We start from the raw sequence: 17,787 nt of genomic DNA on the forward strand, positions 1-17,787 counted from the left end.
AAGCATCGGAATCTAAAACTGGACTCAAAGGAGAGGTTCAAATCTTAGAAAGTTAGAGTGTCAGTCCTCTTGTACTTAAGTCGGCATTGTAACATTTGAGTTTAATTCCGATGCAATTTCTGTGTTTCATCGTCAATAAGAAGGTCCAAGGTATACAGTAAACCTGAAGTGAAGCATCGGAATCTAAAACTGGACTCAAAGGAGAGGTTCAAATCTTAGAAAGTTAGAGTGTCAGTCCTCATGAACTTAAGTCGGCATTGTAACTTTTGAGTTTAATTCCGATGCAATTTCTGTGTTTCATCGTCAATAAGAAGGTCCAAGGGATACAGTAAACCTGAAGTGAAGAATCGGAATCTAAAACTGGACTAACAGCAGAGGTTCAAATCAAAAAGAGTTAGAGTGTCAGTCCTCTTGTACTTAAGTCGGCATTGTGCCTTTTGTATTAAATTCGGATGCAATTTCTGTGTTTCATCGTCAATAAGAAGGTTCAAGGGATACAGTAAACCTGAAGTGAAGCATCGGAATCTAAAACTGGACTGGCAGGAAAGGTTCAAATCATAGAAAATTATAGTGTCAGTCCTCTTGTACTTATGTCGGCATTGTGTCTTTTGTATTGAATTCGAATGCAATTTCTGTGTTTCATCGTCAATAAGAAGGTCCAAGGGATACAGTAAACCTGAAGTGAAGCCTCGCTAACTAAAACTGGACTCACAGCAGAGGTTCAAATCATAAAAAGTTAGAGCATCAGTCCTCTTGTACTTAAGTGGGCATTGTGAGTTTTGTATTAAATTCGGATGCAATTTCCGGGTTTCATCGTCAATAAGAAGTTCCAAGGGATACAGTAAAACTGAAATGAAGCATTGAAAGTAAAACTGGACAACAGGAGATGTTCAAATCATAGAAAGTTAGAGTGTCAGTCCTCTTGTACTTAAGTCCGCATTGTGCCTTTTGAATTTAATTCCGATGCAATTTCTGTGGTTCAACGTCAATAAGATTGTCCAAGGTATACAGTAAACCAGAAGTGAAGAATCGGAATCTAAAACTGGACTAACAGCAGAGGTTCAAATCATAAAAAGTTAGAGTGTCAGTCCTCTTGTACTTAAGTCGGCATTTTGCCTTTTGTATTAAATTCGGATGCAATTTCTGTTTTTCATCGTCAAGAAGAAGGTCCAATGGATACAGTAAACCTGAAGTGAAGCATCGGAATCTAAAACTGGACTCACAGGAAGGGTTCAAATCATAGAAAGTTAGAGTGTCAGTCCCCTTGTACTACTTAACTCAGCATTGTGACTTTTGAATTTAATTCTGATGCAATTTCTGTGTTTCATCGTCAATAAGAAGGTCCAAGGGATACAGTAAACCTGAAGTGAAGAATCAGAATCTAAAACTGGACTCACAGGAGAGGTTCAAATCATAGAAAGTTAGGGTGACAGTCCTCTTGTACTTAAGTTCGCATTGTGCCGTTTGAATTTAATTCCGATGCAATTTCTGTGGTTCAACGTCAATAAGAAGGTCCAAAGTAAACAGTAAACCTAATGTGAGGAATCGCAATCTAAAACTGGACTAACAGCAGAGGTTCAAATCATAAAAAGTTAGAGTGTCAGTCCTCTTGTACTTAAGTCGGCATTGTGCCTTTTGTATTAAATTCGGATGCGATTTCTGTGTTTCATCGTCAATAAGAAGGTCCAATGGATACAGTAAACCTGAAGTGAAGCATCAGAATCTAAAACTGGACTCACAGGAGAGGTTCAAATCATAGAAAGCTAGAGTGTCAGTCGTCTTGTACTTAAGTCAACCTTGTGCCTTTTGAAATTAATTCCGACGCATTTTTGCGCTTCATCGTTAATAAGAAGGTCCAAGGTATACAGTAAACCTGAAGTGAAGCATCGGAATCTAAAACTGGACTAACAGGAGAGTTTTAAATCATAGAGAGTTAGAGTGTCAGTCCTCTTGTACTTAAGTCCGCATTGTGCCTTTTGAATTTAATTCCGATGCAATTTCTGTGGTTCAACGTCAATAAGAAGGTCCAAGGTATACAGTAAACCTGAAGTGAAGCCTCGGAATCTATAACTGGACTCACAGGAAAGGCTCAAATCATAGAAAGTTAGAGTGTCAGCCCCCTTGTACTTAAGTCTGCATTGTGCCTTTTGCATTAAATTCGGATGCAATTTCTGTGTTTCATCGTCAATACGAAGGTCCAAGGTATACAGTAAACCTGAAGTGAAGCATCGGAAACTAAAACTGAACTCACAGGAGAGGTTCAAATCACAGAAAGTTGGAGTGTCAGTCCCCTTGTACTTAAGTCAGCATTGTGGCTTTTGAATTTAATTCCGATGCAATTTCTGAGTTTCATCGTCAGTAGGAAGATCCAAGGGATACAGTAAACCTGAAGTGAAGCATCAGAATGTAAAACTGGACCACAGGAGATGTTCTAATCATAGAAAGTTAGAGTGTCAGTCCACTTGTACTTAAGTCGGCATTGTGCCTTTTGAATTTAATTCCGAAGCAATTTTTGCGCTTCATCGTCAATAAGAAGGTTCAAGGTATACAGTAAACCTGAAGTGAAGCATCGGAATCTAAAACTGGACTAACAGAAGAGGTTCAAATTATAGAACGTTAGAGTGTCAGTCCCCATGTACTTAAGTCGGCATTGTGCTTTTTGAATTAAATTCGGATGCAATTTCTGTGTTTCATCGTCAATAAGCAGGTCCAAGGGATACAGTAAACCTGAAGTGAAGCATCGGAATCCGAAACTGGACTCACAGGAGAGGTTCCAATCATAGAAAGTTAGAGTGTCAGTCCACTTGTACTTAAGTCGGCATGGTGCCTTTTGTATTAAATTCTGATTCAATTTCTGTGTTTCATCGTCAATAAGAAGGTCCAAGGTATACTGCAAACCTGAAGTGAAGCATCGGAATCTAAAACTGGACTCAAAGGAGAGGTTCAAATCTTTGAAAGTTAGAGTGTCAGTCCTCTTGTACTTAAGTCGGCATTGTAACTTTTGAATTTAATTCCGATGCAATTTCTGTGTTTCATCGTCAACAAGAAGGTCCAAGGTATACAGTAAACCTGAAGTGAAGTATCGGAATCTAAAACTGGACTCACAGGAGAGGTTTAAATCATAGAAAGTTAAAGTGTCAGTCCTCTTGTACTTAAGTCGACATTGTGCCTTTTGAATTTAATTCCGATGCAATTTCTGTGCCTCATCGTCAATACGAAGGTCCAAGGTATACAGTAATCCAGGAGTGAAGCATCGGAATCTAAAACTGAACTTACAGGAGGGGTTCAAATCATACAAAGGTAGAGTGACAGTCCTCTTGTACTTAAGTCGGCATTGTGAATTTTGAATTTAATTCCGATACAATTTCTGTGTTTCATCGTCAATAAGAAGGTCCATGGGATTCAGTAAACCTGAAGTGAAGCATCGGAATCTAAAACTGGACTCTCAGGAAAGGTACAAATCAGCGGAAGTTAGAGTGTCAGTCCCCTTGTACTTAAGTCGGCATTGTGCCTTTTGAATAAAATTCGGATGCAATTTCTGTGTTTCATCGTCAATAAGAAGGTCCAAGGTATACAGCAATCCTGGAGTGAAGCATCGGAATCTAAAACTGGACTCAAAGGAGAGGTTCAAATCATAGAATGTTAGAGTGTCAGTCCTCTTGTACTTAAGTCGGCATTGTGCCTTTTGAATTTAATTCCGATGCAATTTCTGCACTTCATCGTCAATAAGAAGGTCCAAGGTATACAGTATCCCTGAAGTGAAGCATCGGAATCTATAACTCGACTCACAGGAGAGGTTCAAGTCATAGAAAGTTAGAGTGTCAGTCCTCTTGTACTTAAGTCGACATTGTGCCTTTTGAATTTAATTCCGATGCAATTTCTGTGTTTCATCGTCAATAAGAAGGTACAAGGGATACAGAAAACCAGAAGTGAAGCATCTGAATCTAAAACTTGACTCACAGAAGAGGTTCAAATCATAGAAAGTTAAAGTGTCAGTCCTCTTGTACTTAAGTCGGCATTGTGCCTTTTGTATTAAATTCGGATGCAATTTCTGTGTTTCATCGTCAATAAGAAGCTCCAAGGGTTACAGTAAACCTGAAGTGAAGCATCGGAATCTAAAACTGGACTCACAGGAGAGGTTCAAATCATAGAAAATTATAGTGTCAGTCCTCTTGTACTTAAGTCGGCATTGTGCCTTTTGTATTAAATGCGGATGCAATTTCTGTGCATCATCGTCAATAAGAAGGTCGAAGGGATACAGTAAACCTGAAGTGAAGCATCGGAATCAAAAACTGGACTCACAGGAGAGGTTCAAATCATAGAATGTTAGAGTGTCAGTCCTCGTGTACTTAAGTCGGCATTGTGCCTTTTGAATTTAATTCCGATGCAATTTCTGTGTTTCATCGTCAATAAGAAGGTACAAGGTGTACAGTAAATCTGAAGTGAAGCATCTGAATCTAAAACTGGACTCACAGAAGAGGTTCAAATCATAGAAAGTTAAAGTGTCACTCCTCTTGCACTTAAGTCGACATTGTGCCTTTTGTATTAAATTCGGATGCAATTTCTGTATTTCATCGTCAATAAGAAGGTCCAAGGGATACAGTAAACCTGAAGGGAAGCATCGAAATCTAAATCTGGACTCACAGGAGCGGTTCAAATCATTGAAATTTAGAGTGTCTGTCCTCTTGCACTTAAGTCATCATTGTGCCTTTTGTATTAAAGTCGGATGCAATTTATGTGTCCTATCGTCAATAAGAAGGTCCAAGGGATACAGTAAACCTGAAGGGAAAAATCGGAATCTAAAACGGGACTCACAGGAGAGGTTCAAATCATAGAAAGTTAGAGTGTCAGTCCTCTTGTACTTAAGTCGGCATTGTGCCTTTTGAATCTAATTCCGATGCAATTTATGTGTTTCGCCGTCAATAAGAAGGTCCAAGGTATACAGTAAACCTGAAGTGAAGCATCGGAATCTAAAACTGGACTCACAGGAGAGGTCCAAATCATATAAAGTTAGAGTGTCAGTCCTCTTGTACTTAAGTCGGCCTTGTGCCTTTTGTAGTTAATTCGGATGCAATTTCTGTGTTTCATCGTCAATAGGAAGGTCCAAGGGATACAGTAAACCAGTAGTGAAGCATCGGAATCTAAAACAGGACTCACAGGAGAGGTTCAAATCATAGAAAGTTATAGTGTGAGTCCTCTTGTACTTAAGTCGGCATTGTGCCTTTTGAATTTTATTCGGTGCAATTTCTGTGTTTCATCGTCAATAAGAAGGTGCAAGGGGTACAGTAAACCTGAAGTGAAGCATCTGAATCTAAAACTGGACTCACAGGAGAGGTTCAGATCATAGAAAGTTAGAGTGTCAGTCCTCTTGTACTTAAGTCGGCGTTGTGCCTTTTGTATTAAATTCGGATGCAAATTCTCTGTTACGTCGTCAATAAGAAGGTCGAAGGGATACAGTAAACCTGAAGTGAAACATCGGTATCTAAAACTGGACTCACAGGAGAGGTTCAGATCATAGAAAGTTAGAGTGTCAGTCCTCTTGTTCTTACGTCGGCATTGTGCCTTTTGTATTAAATTCGGATGCAATTTCTGTATTTCATCGTCAATGGGAAGGTCCAAGGGATACAGTGAACCTGAAGTGAAGCATCGGAATATAAAACTGGAATCACAGGAAAGGTTCAAATCATAGAATGTTAGAGAGTCAGTCCCCTTGTACTTAAGTCGGCATTGTAGCTTTTGAATTAAATTCGGATGCAATTATTGTGTTTCATCGTCAATAAGAAGGTCCAAGGGATACAGTAAACCTGAAGTGAAGCATCGGAATCCGAAACTGGACTCACAGGAGAGGTTCCAATCATAGAAAGTTAGATTGTCAGTCCTTTTGTACTTAAGTCGGCATTGTGCCTTTTGAATTTAATTCCGACGCAAGTTTTGCGCTTCATCGTCAATAAGAAGGTCGAAGGTAAACAGTAAACCTGAAGTGAAGCATCAGAATCTAAAACTGGACTCTCAGGAGCGGTTCAAATCATAGTAAGTTAGAGTGTCAGTCCTCTTGTACTTAAGTCGGCATTGTGCCTTTTGAATTTAATTCCGATGCAATTTCTGCACTTCATCGTCAATAAGAAGGTCCAAGGTATACAGTAACCCTGAAGTGAAGCATCGGAATCTATAACTCGACTCACAGGAGAGGTTCAAGTCATAGAAAGTTAGAGTGTCAGTCCTCTTGTACTTAAGTCGGCATTGTGCATTTTGAATTTAATTTGGATGCAATTTTTTTGTTTCATCGTCAGTAAGGCGGTGCAAGGTATACAGTAAACCTGAAGTGAAGCATCGGAATCTAAAACTGGACTCACAGGAGAGGTTTAAATCATAGAAAGAGAGAGTGACAGTCCTCTTTTACCTGAGTCGGCATTGTGCCTTTGTATTAAATTCGGATGCAATTTCTGTGTTTCATCGTCAATAAGAAGGTCCATAGGGTTACAGTAAACCTGAAGTGAAGCATCGGAATCTAAGACTGGACTCACAGGAGAGGTTCAAATCATAGAAAGGGAGAGCCACTCCTCTTGTACTTAAGTCGGCATTGTGCCTTTTGTATTAAATTCGGATGAAATTTCTGTGTTTCATCGTCAATAAGAAGGTCCAAGGGATACAGTAAACCTGAAGTGAAGCATCGGAATATAAAATTGGACTCACAGGAGAAGTCCAAATCATAGAGAGTTAGAGTGTCAGTCCTCTTATACAAAAGTCGGCATTGTGCCTTTTGAATTTAATTCCGATGCAATTTCTGTGTTTCATCGTCGATAAGAAGGTGCAAGGTATACAGTAAACCTGAAGTGAAGCATCGGAATCTAAAACTGGACTCACAGGAGAGGTTCAAATCATAGAGAGTTAGAGTGTCAGTCCTCTTGTACTTAAGTCGGCATTGTGCCTTTTGAATTTAATTCCGATGCAATTTCTGTGTTTCATCGTCAATAAGAAGGTGCAAGGTATACAGTAAACCTGAAGTGAAGCATCGGAATGTAAAACTGGACTCACTTGAGTGGTTCAAATCATAGAAAAAAAGAGTGTCAGTTCTCTTTTACTTAAGTCGGCATTGTGCCTTTTGTATTAAATTCGGATGCAATTTCTGCATTTCATCGTTAATAAGAAGGTCCAAGGGATGCAGTAAACCTGAAGTGAAGCATCGGAATCTAAAACTGGACTCACAAGAGACGTTCAAATCACAGATTGTTAGAGTGTCAGTCCTCTTGTACTTAAGACGGCATTGTGTCTTTTGAACTTAATTCCGATGCAATTTCTGTGTTTCATCGCCAATAAGAAGGTGCAAGGGATACAGTAAACGTGAAGTGAAGCATCGGCATCTAAAACGGGACTCACGGGAGAGGTTAAAATCATAAAACGAGAGTGTGTTAGTCCACTTGTACTTAAGTCGGCATTGTGCCTTTTGTATTACATTCGGATGCCGTTTCTGTGTTTCAACGTCAATAAGAAGGTCCAAGGGATACAGTAAACTTGAGTGAAGCATCGGAATCTAAAGCAGGAATCACAGAAGGGGTTCAAATCATAGATAGTTAGAGTGTCAGTCCACTTATACTTAAGTCGGCATTGTGTCTTTTGAATTTTATTCCGATGCAATTTCTGTGTTTCATCGCCAATAAGGAGGTGCAAGGTATACAGTAAACCTGAAGTGAAGCATCGGAATCTAAAACTGGACTCACAGGAGAGGTTCAAATCATAGAAAGTGAGAGAGTCAGTTCTCTTGTACTTATGTCGGCATTGTGACTTTTGTATTAAATTCCTATGCAATTTCTGTGTTTCATCGTCAATAAGAAGGTCCAAGGGATACAGTAAACGTGAAGTGAAGCATCGGCATCTAAAACGGGACTCACGGGAGAGGTTAAAATCATAGAACGAGAGTGTGTTAGTCCACTTGTACTTAAGTCGGCATTGTGCCTTTTGTATTACATTCGGATGCAATTTCTGTATTTCATCGTCAATCAGAAGGTCCAAGGGATACATTAAACCTGATGTGAAGCATCGGAATCTAAAACTGGACTCACAGGAGAGGTTCAAATCATAGGAAGTGAGAGAGTCAGTTCTCTTTTACTTATGTCGGCATTGTGACTTTTGTATTAAATTCCTATGCAATTTCTGTGTTTCATCGTCAATATGAAGGTGCAAGGTATACAGTAAACCTGAAGTGAAGCATCGGAATCTAAAACTAGACTCACAGGAGAGGTTCAAATCATAGAAAGTTAGAGTGTCAGTCCTCTTGTACTTAAGTCGTCAATGTGCCTTTTGAATTTAATTTCGATGCAATTTTTGTGTTTCATCGTCAATAAGGCGGTGCAAGGTATACAGTAAACCTGAAGTGAAGCATCGGAATCTAAAACTGGACTAACAGGAGAGGTTCAAATCATAGAAAGTGAGAGTGTCAGTCATATTGTACTTATGTCGGCATTGTGCCTTTTTTATTAAATTCCGATGCAAATTCTGTGTTTCATCGTCAATAAGAATGTGCAAGGTATTCAGTAAACCTGAAGTGAAGCATCGGAATCTAAGACAAGACTCACAGGAGAGGTTCAAATCATAGAAAGGGAGAGTCAGTCCACTCGTACTTAAGTCGGCATTGTGCCTTTTGTATTAAATTCGGATGAAATTTCTGCGTTTCATCGTCAATAAGAAGGTCCAAGGGATACAGTAAACCTGAAGTGAAGCATCGGAATCAAAAATTGGACTCACAGGAGAGGTTCAAATTACAGAAAACGAGAGTGTCAGTCCTCTTGTACTTAAGTCGGCATTGTGCCTTTTGTATTAAATTCGGATGCCGTTTCTGTGTTTCAACGTCAATAAGAAGGTCCAAGGGATACAGTAAACTTGAGTGAAGCATCGGTATCTAAAGCAGGAATCACAGAAGGGGTTCAAATCATAGATAGTTAGAGTGTCAGTCCTCTTATACTTAAGTCGGCATTGTGTCTTTTGAATTTTATTCCGATGCAATTTCTGTGTTTCATCGCCAATAAGGAGGTGCAAGGTATACAGTAAAAATGAAGTGAAGCATCGGAATCTAAAACTGGACTCACAGGAGAGGTTCAAATCATAGAAAGTGAGAGAGTCAGTTCTCTTGTACTTATGTCGGCATTGTGACTTTTGTATTAAATTCCTATGCAATTTCTGTGTTTCATCGTCAATAAGGAGGTGCAAGGTATACAGTAAACCTGAAGTAACGCATCGGAATCTAAAAGTGGACCCACAGGAGAGTTCAAATCTTAGAAAGTTTGAGTGTCAATCGTCTTGAACTTAAGTCGGCATTGTGCCTTTTGAATTTAATTCCGATGCAATTTCTGTGTTTCATCGTCAATAAGAAGGTCCTAGGTATACAGTAAACCTGAAGTGAAGCATCAGAATCTAAAACTAGACTCACAGGAGAGGTTCAAATCATAGAAAGTTAGAGTGTCAGTCCTCTTGTACTTAAGTCGGCAATGTGCCTTTTGAATTTAATTTCGATGCAATTTTTGTGTTTCATCGTCAATAAGGCGGTGCAAGGTATACAGTAAACCTGAAGTGAAGCATCGGAATCTAAAACTGGACTAACAGGAGAGGTTCAAATCATAGAAAGTGAGAGTGTCAGTCCTCTTGTACTTATGTCGGCATTGTGCCTTTTTTATTAAATTCCGATGCAAGTTCTGTGTTTCATCGTCAATAAGAATGTGCAAGGTATTCAGTAAACCTGAAGTGAAGCATCGGAATCTAAAACTGGACTCACAGGAGAGGTTTAAATCATAGAAAGAGAGGGTGACAGTCCTCTTTTACTTGAGTCGGCATTGTGCCTTTGTATTAAATTCGGATGCAATTTCTGTGTTTCATCGTCAATAAGAAGGTCCATAGGGTTACAGTAAACCTGAAGTGAAGCATCGGAATCTAAGACTGGACTCACAGGAGAGGTTCAAATCATAGAAAGGGAGAGTCAGTCCTCTTGTACTTAAGTCGGCATTGTGCCTTTTGTATTAAATTCGGATGAAATTTCTGCGTCTCATCGTCAATAAGAAGGTGCAAGGTATACACTAAACCTGATGTGAAGCATCGGAATCAAAAATTGGACTCACAGGAGAGGTTCAAATCACAGAAAACGAGAGTGTCAGTCCTCTTGTACTTAAGTCGGCATTGTGCCTTTTGAATTTAATTCCGATGCAATTTCTGTGTTTCATCGTCAATAAGAAGGTGCAAGGTATACAGTAAACCTGAAGTGAAGCATCGGAATGTAAAACTGGACTCACTTGAGTGGTTCAAATCATAGAAATTGAGAGTGTCAGTTCTCTTTTACTTAAGTCGGCATTGGGCCTTTTGTATTAAATTCGGATGCAATTTCTGCATTTCATCGTTAATAAGAAGGTCCAAGGGATGCAGTAAACCTGAAGTGAAGCATCGGAATCTAAAACTGGACTCACAAGAGACGCTCAAATCACAGATTGTTAGAGTGTCAGTCCTCTTGTACTTAAGTCGGCATTGTGTCTTTTGAACTTAATTCCGATGCAATTTCTGTGTTTCATCGCCAATAAGAAGGTGCAAGGTATACAGTAAACCTGAAGTGAAGCATCGGAATCCAAAACTGGACTCACAGGGGAGGTTCAAATCATAGAAAGTGAGAGTGTCAGTTCTCTTGTACTTATTTCGGCATTGTGACTTTTGTATTAAATTCCTATGCAACGTTTGTGTTTCATCGTCAATAAGAAGGTCCAAGGGATACAGTAAACCTGAAGTGAAGCATCGGCATCTAAAACGGGACTCACAGGAGAGGTTAAAATCATAGAACGAGAGAGTGTCAGTCCACTTGTACTTAAGTCGGCATTGTGTCTTTTGTATTACATTCGGATGCAATTTCTGTATTTCATCGTCAATAAGAAGGTCCAAGGGATACATTATACCTGATGTGAAGCATCGGAATCTAAAACTGGACTCACAGGAGAGGTTCAAATCAAAGAAAGTGAGAGAGTCAGTTCTCTTGTACTTATGTCGGCATTGTGACTTTTGTATTAAATTCCTATGCAATTTCTGTGTTTCATCGTCAATAAGAAGGTGCAAGGTATACAGTAAACCTGAAGTGACGCATCGGAATCTAAAAGTGGACTCACAGGAGAGTTCAAATCTTAGAAAGTTAGAGTGTCAATCGTCTTGAACTTAAGTCGGCATTGTGCCTTTTGAATTTAATTCCGATGCAATTTCTGTGTTTCATCGTCAATAAGAAGGTCCAAGGTATACAGTAAACCTGAAGTAAGGCATCGTAATCTAAAACTGGACTCACAGGAGAGGTTCAAATCATAGAAAGTTAGAGTGTCAGTCCTCTTGTACTTAAGTCGGCAATGTGCCTTTTGAACTTAATTTCGAAGCAATTTTTGTGTTTCATCGTCAATAAGGCGGTGCAAGGTATACAGTAAACCTGAAGTGAACCAACGGAATCTAAAACTGGACTAACAGGAGAGGTTCAAATCATAGAAAGTGAGAGTGTCAGTCCAATTGTACTTATGTGCCTTTTTTATTAAATTCCGATGCAAATTCTGTGTTTCATCGTCAATAAGAATGTGCAAGGTATTCAGTAAACCTGAAGTGAAGCATCGGAATCTAAGACTGGACTCACAGGAGAGGTTCAAATCATAGAAAGGGAGAGTCAGTCCACTTGTACTTAAGTCGGCATTGTGCCTTTTGTAATAAATTCGGATGAAATTTCTGCGTTTCATCGTCAATAAGAAGGTCCAAGGGATACAGTAAACCTGAAGTGAAGCATCGGAATCAAAAATTGGACTCACAGGAGAGGTTCAAATCACAGAAAACGAGAGTGTCAGTCCACTTGTACTTAAGTCGGCATTGTGCCTTTTGTATTAAATTCGGATGCCGTTTCTGTGTTTCAACGTCAATAAGAAGGTCCAAGGGATACAGTAAACTTGAGTGAAGCATCAGAATCTAAAGCAGGAATCACAGAAGGGGTTCAATTCATAGATAGTTAGAGTGTCAGTCCTCTTATACTTAAGTCGGCATTGTGTCTTTTGAATTTAATTCCGATGCAATTTCTGTGTTTCATCGTCGATAAGAAGGTGCAAGGTATACAGTAAACCTGAAGTGAAGCATCGGAATCTAAAACTGGACTCACAGGAGAGGTTCAAATCATAGAGAGTTAGAGTGTCAGTCCTCTTGTACTTAAGTCGGCATTATGCCTTTTGAATTTAATTCCGATGCAATTTCTGTGTTTCATCGTCAATAAGAAGGTGCAAGGTATACAGTAAACCTGAAGTGAAGCATCGGAATGTAAAACTGGACTCACTTGAGTGGTTAAAATCATAGAAAGAGAGAGTGTCAGTTCTGTTTTACTTAAGTCGGCATTGTGACTTTTGTATTAAATTCGGATGCAATTTCTGCATTTCATCCTTAATAAGAAGGTCCAAGGGATGCAGTAAACCTGAAGTGAAGCATCGGAATCTAAAACTGGACTCACAGGAGACGTTCAAATCACAGACTGTTAGAGTGTCAGTCCTCTTGTACTTAAGTCGGCATTGTGTCTTTTGAACTTAATTCCGATGCAATTTCTGTGTTTCATCGCCAATAAGAAGGTGCAAGGTATACAGTAAACCTGAAGTGAAGCATCGGAATCCAAAACTGGCCTCACAGGAGAGGTTCAAATCATAGAAAGTGAGAGTGTCAGTCCTCTTGTACTTATGTCGGCATTGTGCTTTTTTTATTAAATTCCGATGCAAATTCTGTGTTTCATCGTCAATAAGAAGGTCCAAGGGATACAGTAAACCTGAAGTGAAGCATCGGCATCTAAAACGGGACTCACAGGAGAGGTTAAAATCATAGAACGAGAGAGTGTCAGTCCACTTGTACTTAAGTCGGCATTGTGCCTTTGTATTAAATTCGGATGCAATTTCTGTATTTCATCGTCAATAAGAAGGTCCAAGGGATACATTAAACCTGATGTGAAGCATCGGAATCTAAAACTGGACTCACAGGAGAGGTTCAAATCATAGAAAGTGAGAGAGTCAGTTCTCTTGTACTTATATCGGCATTGTGATTTTTGTATTAAATTCCTATGCAATTTCTGTGTTTCATCGTCAATAAGAAGGTGCAAGGAATACAGTAAACCTGAAGTGACGCATCGGAATATAAAAGTGGACTCACAGGAGAGTTCAAATCTTAGAATGTTTGAGTGTCAATCGTCTTGAACTTAAGTCGGCATTGTGCCTTTTGAATTTAATTCCGATGCAATTTCTGTGTTTCATCGTCAATAAGAAGGTCCAAGGTATACAGTAAACCTGAAGTGAAGCATCGGAATCTAAAACTAGACTCACAGGAGAGGTTCAAATCATAGAAAGTTAGAGTGTCAGTCCTGTTGTACTTAAGTCGGCAATGTGCCTTTTGAATTTAATTTCGATGCAATTTTTGTGTTTCATCGTCAATAAGGCGGTGCAAGGTATACAGTAAACCTGAAGTGAAGCATCTGAATCTAAAACTTGACTCACAGAAGAGGTTCAAATCATAGAAAGTTAAAGTGTCAGTCCTCTTGTACTTAAGTCGGCATTGTGCCTTTTGTATTAAATTCGGATGCAATTTCTGTGTTTCATCGTCAATACTAAGCTCCAAGGGTTACAGTAAACCTGAAGTGAAGCATCGGAATCTAAAACTGGACTCACAGGAGAGGTTCAAATCATAGAAAATTATAGTGTCAGTCCTCTTGTACTTAAGTCGGCATTGTGCCTTTTGTATTAAATGCGGATGCAATTTCTGTGCATCATCGTCAATAAGAAGGTCGAAGGGATACAGTAAACCTGAAGTGAAGCATCGGAATCAAAAACTGGACTCACAGGAGAGGTTCAAATCATAGAATGTTAGAGTGTCAGTCCTCGTGTACTTAAGTCGGCATTGTGCCTTTTGAATTTAATTCCGATGCAATTTCTGTGTTTCATCGTCAATAAGAAGGTACAAGGTGTACAGTAAATCTGAAGTGAAGCATCGGAATCTAAAACTGGACTCACAGAAGAGGTTCAAATCATAGAAAGTTAAAGTGTCAGTCCTCTTGCACTTAAGTCGACATTGTGCCTTTTGTATTAAATTCGGATGCAATTTCTGTATTTCATCGTCAATAAGAAGGTCCAAGGGATACAGTAAACCTGAAGGGAAGCATCGAAATCTAAATCTGGACTCACAGGAGCGGTTCAAATCATTGAAATTTAGAGTGTCTGTCCTCTTGTACTTAAGTCATCATTGTGCCTTTTGTATTAAAGTCGGATGCAATTTATGTGTCCTATCGTCAATAAGAAGGTCCAAGGGATACAGTAAACCTGAAGGGAAAAATCGGAATCTAAAACTGGACTCACAGGAGAGGTTCAAATCATAGATAGTTAGAGTGTCAGTCCTCTTGTACTTAAGTCGGCATTGTGCCTTTTGAATCTAATTCCGATGCAATTTATGTGTTTCGCCGTCAATAAGAAGGTCGAAGGTATACAGTAAACCTGAAGTGAAGCATCGGAATCTAAAACTGGACTCACAGGAGAGGTCCAAATCATATAAAGTTAGAGTGTCAGTCCTCTTGTACTTAAGTCGGCCTTGTGCCTTTTGTTATTAATTCGGATGCAATTTCTGTGTTTCATCGTCAATAGGAAGGTCCAAGGGATACAGTAAACCAGAAGTGAAGCATCGGAATCTAAAACAGGACTCACAGGAGAGGTTCAAATCATAGAAAGTTATAGTGTGAGTCCTCTTGTACTTAAATCGGCATTGTGCCTTTTGAATTTTATTCGGTGAAATTTCTGTGTTTCATCGTCAATAAGAAGGTGCAAGGGGTACAGTAAACCTGAAGTGAAGCATCGGAATCTAAAACTGGACTCACAGGAAAGGTTCAAATAATAGAAAGTTTGAGTATCAGTCCTCTTGTACTTAAGTCGGCATTGTGCCTTTTGTATTAAATTCGGATGCAATTTCTGTGTTTCATCGTCAATAGGAAGGTCCAAGGGATACAGTGAACCTGAAGTGAAGCATCGGAATCTAAAACTGCACTCACAGGAGGTGTTCAAATATTAGAAAGTTAGAGTGTCAGTCCTCTTGTACTTAAGTCCGCATTGTGCCTTTTGAATTTAATTCCGATGCAATTTCTGTGGTTCATCGTCAATAAGAAGGTCCAAGGTATACAGTAATCTGAAGTGAGGCATCGGAATCTAAAACTGGACTCACAACAGAGGTTCAAATCATAAAAAGTTAGAGTGTCAGTCCTCTTGTTCTTACGTCGACATTGTGCCTTTTGTATTAAATTCGGATGCAATTTCTGTATTTCATCGTCAATGGGAAGGTCCAAGGGATACAGTGAACCTGAAGTGAAGCATCGGAATATAAAACTGGAATCACAGGAAAGGTTCAAATCATAGAATGTTAGAGAGTCAGTGCCCTTGTACTTAAGTCGGCATTGTAGCTTTTGAATTAAATTCGGATGCAATTATTGTGTTTCATCGTCAATAAGAAGGTCCAAGGGATGCAGTAAACCTGAAGTGAAGCATCGGAATCCGAAACTGGACTCACAGGAGAGGTTCCAATCATAGAAAGTTAGAGTGTCAGTCCTTTTGTACTTAAGTCGGCATTGTGCCTTTTGAATTTAATTCCGACGCAAGTTTTGCGCTTCATCGTCAATAAGAAGGTCGAAGGTATACAGTAAACCTGAAGTGGTGCATCGGAATCTAAAACTGGACTAACAGGAGTGGTTCAAATCATAGAAAGTTAGAGTGTCATTCCCCTTGTACTTAAGTCGGCATTGTCCCTTTTGCTTTACATTCGGATGCAATTTTTGTGTTTCATCGTCAGTAAGAAGGTCCAAGGGTTACAGTAAACCTGAAGTGAAGCATCGGAATCTAAAACTGGACTCACAGGAGAGGTTCAAATCATAGAAAATTAGAGTGTCAATCCTCCTGTACTTAAGTAGGCATTGTGCCTTTTGTATTTAATCCGGATGCAATTTCTTGGTTTCATCGTCAATAAGAAGGTCCAAGGGAAACAGTAAACCTGAAGGGAATCATCGGGATCTAAAACTGGACTCACAGGAAAGGTTCAAATCATAGAAAGTTAGAGTATCAGTCCCCATGTACTTAAGGCGGCATTGTGCCTTTTGAATTAAATTCGGATGCAATTATTGTGTTTCATCGTCAATAAGAAGGTCCAAGGGATAAGTAAACCTGAAGTGAAGCATCGGAATCTAAAACTGGACTCACAGGAAAGGTACAAATCAGAGGAAGTTAGAGTGTCAGTCCCCTTGTACTTAAGTCGGCATTGTGCCTTTTGAATTAAATTCGGATGCAATTTCTGTGTTTCATCGTCAATAAGAAGGTCCAAGGTATACAGCAATACTGAAGTGAAGCATCGGAATCTAAAACTGGACTCAAAGGAGAGGTTCAAATCATAGAAAGTTAGAGTGTCAGTCCTCTTGTACTTAAGTCGGCATTGTGACTTTTGAATTTAATTCCGATGCAATTTCTGTGTTTCATCGTCAATAAGAAGGTCCAAGGGATACTGTAAACCTGAAGTGAAGCATCAGAATCTAAAACTGGACTCTCAGGAGCGGTTCAAATAATAGAAAGTTAGAGTGTCAGTCCTCTTGTACTTAAGTCGGCATTGTGCCTTTTGAATTTAATTCCGATGCAATTTCTGCACTTCATCGTCAATAAGAAGGTCCAAGGTATACAGTAACCCTGAAGTGAAGCATCGGAATCTATAACTCGACTCACAGGAGAGGTTCAAGTCATAGAAAGTTAGAGTGTCAGTCCTCTTGTACTTAAGTCGACATTGTGCCTTTTGAATTTAATTCCGATGCAATTTCTGTGTTTCATCGTCAATAAGAAGGTACAAGGGATACAGTAAATCTGAAGTGAAGCATCTGAATCTAAAACTGGACTCACAGGAGAGGTTCAAATCATAGAATGTTAGAGTGTCAGTCCTCGTGTACTTAAGTCGGCATTGTGCCTTTTGAATTTAATTCCGATGCAATTTCTGTGTTTCATCGTCAATAAGAAGGTACAAGGTGTACAGTAAATCTGAAGTGAAGCATCGGAATCTAAAACTGGACTCACAGAAGAGGTTCAAATCATAGAAAGTTAAAGTGTCAGTCCTCTTGCACTTAAGTCGACATTGTGCCTTTTGTATTAAATTCGGATGCAATTTCTGTATTTCATCGTCAATAAGAAGGTCCAAGGGATACAGTAAACCTGAAGGGAAGCATCGAAATCTAAATCTGGACTCACAGGAGCGGTTCAAATCATTGAAATTTAGAGTGTCTGTCCTCTTGTACTTAAGTCATCATTGTGCCTTTTGTATTAAAGTCGGATGCAATTTATGTGTCCTATCGTCAATAAGAAGGTCCAAGGGATACAGTAAACCTGAAGGGAAAAATCGGAATCTAAAACTGGACTCACAGGAGAGGTTCAAATCATAGATAGTTAGAGTGTCAGTCCTCTCGTACTTAAGTCGGCATTGTGCCTTTTGAATCTAATTCCGATGCAATTTATGTGTTTCGCCGTCAATAAGAAGGTCCAAGGTATACAGTAAACCTGAAGTGAAGCATCATAATCTAAAACTGGACTCACAGGAGAGGTCCAAATCATATAAAGTTAGAGTGTCAGTCCTCTTGTACTTAAGTCGGCCTTGTGCCTTTTGTATTAAATTCGGATGCAATTTCTGTGTTTCATCGTCAATAGGAAGGTCCAAGGGATACAGTAAACCAGAAGTGAAGCATCGGAATCTAAAACAGGACTCACAGGA

This window comes from Schistocerca americana, chromosome 6, assembly GCF_021461395.2.
Source record: "Schistocerca americana isolate TAMUIC-IGC-003095 chromosome 6, iqSchAmer2.1, whole genome shotgun sequence".
Classification (NCBI taxonomy): domain Eukaryota; kingdom Metazoa; phylum Arthropoda; class Insecta; order Orthoptera; family Acrididae; genus Schistocerca; species Schistocerca americana.